General features: G+C 33.8%; 1 pseudogene; it reads right to left on the reverse strand.

The window, feature by feature from the left end:
• Window positions 1–1,246: 1,246 nt before the first annotated feature.
• Window positions 1,247–1,840, reverse strand: LOC149162156 (MADS-box transcription factor 23 pseudogene; annotated as a pseudogene).
• Window positions 1,841–2,127: the final 287 nt, after the last annotated feature.

Here is a 2,127-nt window from a genome sequence, read left to right on the forward strand (position 1 = left end):
AAATTCCAGCCGTCAAATACGTTTAAAAAGGCTTATGACGGGCAAAATGCCCGTCAAATTCCAACCCTGCCGGGACGCTTTCATTGTGCAGAAACTAGCTATCAAACTTACGATTCCAATAATTCTTGCCGATTTCGACCGGAAAAATCCGCCGGAAAAGCTTTCAAAAAGTCGCGTTATAGACAACTCCTAACGAAAAACACAAATTTTATTCGAATTTGGAAAAAGTATATATATAATCACTTATGCGAAAACGAGTTTGGGTTGTATATATATACTTTGATTATAACCACAGTCAACAAAATTTTAGAGCATTATGAGGGAAGAATATAATATAAAAATGTATGGAAAAAATAAGATTGGTTAATTTTCTCAAGTGATTTTTACGAAAAGTCTTTATTTAAAATGTTTAGGGAATTTGGAAATTGTTTTAGGTTTATAGTTTATTTTCCTCGACACAAAAAATATATTAATGATTCAAAATTTAGAGACAATTTTACCAAAAAAATCTATAATTAATAGATTATTCAGACTATTATAATAAATGAATCAACATTCACAAATAATAATTAAGAATATATATATTTTTTTTAATTTGAGGAACCAAAATATCATGGGACTTCTCTACTAGATATAAAACATAAAAAAAAAATGGAGTTGTTTATAGTAAGACTTCTCTACTATATATAAAATATAAAAAAAATTGACTTGTTTATAGTAAGAATTTTTAAAGTCAGACCATTATAATAAATGAATCAACCTTCATAAATAATAATTAATAATATTTTTTTTTTTTTAAATTTGAGAACCAAAATATCATGGGACTTCTCTACTATATATAAAACATAAAAAAATGGAGTTGTTTATAGTAAGACTTCTCTAATATATAAAATATAAAAAAATGAAGTTGTTTATAGTAAAATTTTTTAAAGTTTCGGGAAACAGTGGAAAAAATTGAAATAAAATCTTAATTTGTGAACACATTGGGTAAACATTACCCTTAATAAATATGTAAGGCTTCAAAACCATTTTTCTTAGAATTATTAAGATATTTAATTATAATTTCTATAAATCGAAACGTTCTCGAACAACGCAACAACATGAAATAAACCCTAGCACTACCTCGATAATACCAAGGACCCAATTAGCAGCAGGAATATATTGATTCCAGAGCTTCTTGCCTTAAAGGATTATATGGCTATATCGCTGTTAAACGATTTGAAATTTGACATTCCCAGCGTTTTAATTATGAAATGTCGGCATCAGGAGCAGCTGTGAGATAGTGATTATTCACGACGTCCTGCACCTTTCTCCGCAAATTCCTATTCTCCTCCGTCAGATCTTTTTCAGTATTAGCTATCTCCTTTATGCGGCTGAGCATGCACTGGTTCTTTCTCGCCCTCACTCGCCCCATTCCCACTTCCATTTTCTCTTCCAGTTGCTGCAATTGTTCAGTATCCAATCCTTCTAGATCTTCTCCCATTGTATGGTTCAACATCAACTGCAGCTGATCGCCCTGAAGCTTCAGCTTCGCTAACTGTACATCCCGGTTTTTATCATGATTGTGATCGCTGTACTCAACTAGGGCACGGGGTTCTGATTGCGGTGATGATGATTTTTCAGAGTTTGTCATGTAACGGTCGAGTATGATTTTCATATCTGAACTGGCGTAATCGAAGAACTTTCCTGAGCTTGAAAATATGAGTACGGCCACGTCTGCATCACAGAGGATGGAGAGTTCTCTGGCCTTCTTAAGCAGGCCTGCTCTCCGCTTGGAGAAGGTGGCTTGCCTGCTCGCTGGATTTTCTATTTTTTTGATCTCTATTTTTCCTCTTCCCATCGCTGCAACAAAGCTGTTTGAGGTATTGTGAATATACTTCTACCGCGATATATACATAGATGATTTTTAAAAGCTGCCATTATTAGGCGTATGGAATTTTTAGCAAAAGTAGATAATATTAGAATGCCGTTTTAGGGTAGTGGATAATAATAGGCTGTCTGTTGGGTGTTCAGTGTGAGATGCTGAGCTTTTATGCTTTAAGTCGACCTACTTTAACGGGTCGATAGGAAGAGAAAACTGGTTTAGATTTTGCTGTTTCGGGCAGCGGGTGTAGGGTTGTTGGAAAT

The sequence above is a fragment of the Pinus tabuliformis genome, chromosome 5_2 (genome assembly GCF_031772625.1).
Source record: "Pinus tabuliformis cultivar Carrire ecotype Pingquan chromosome 5_2, CPIR1, whole genome shotgun sequence".
In the NCBI taxonomy this organism is placed as follows: Eukaryota; Viridiplantae; Streptophyta; class Pinopsida; order Pinales; family Pinaceae; genus Pinus; species Pinus tabuliformis.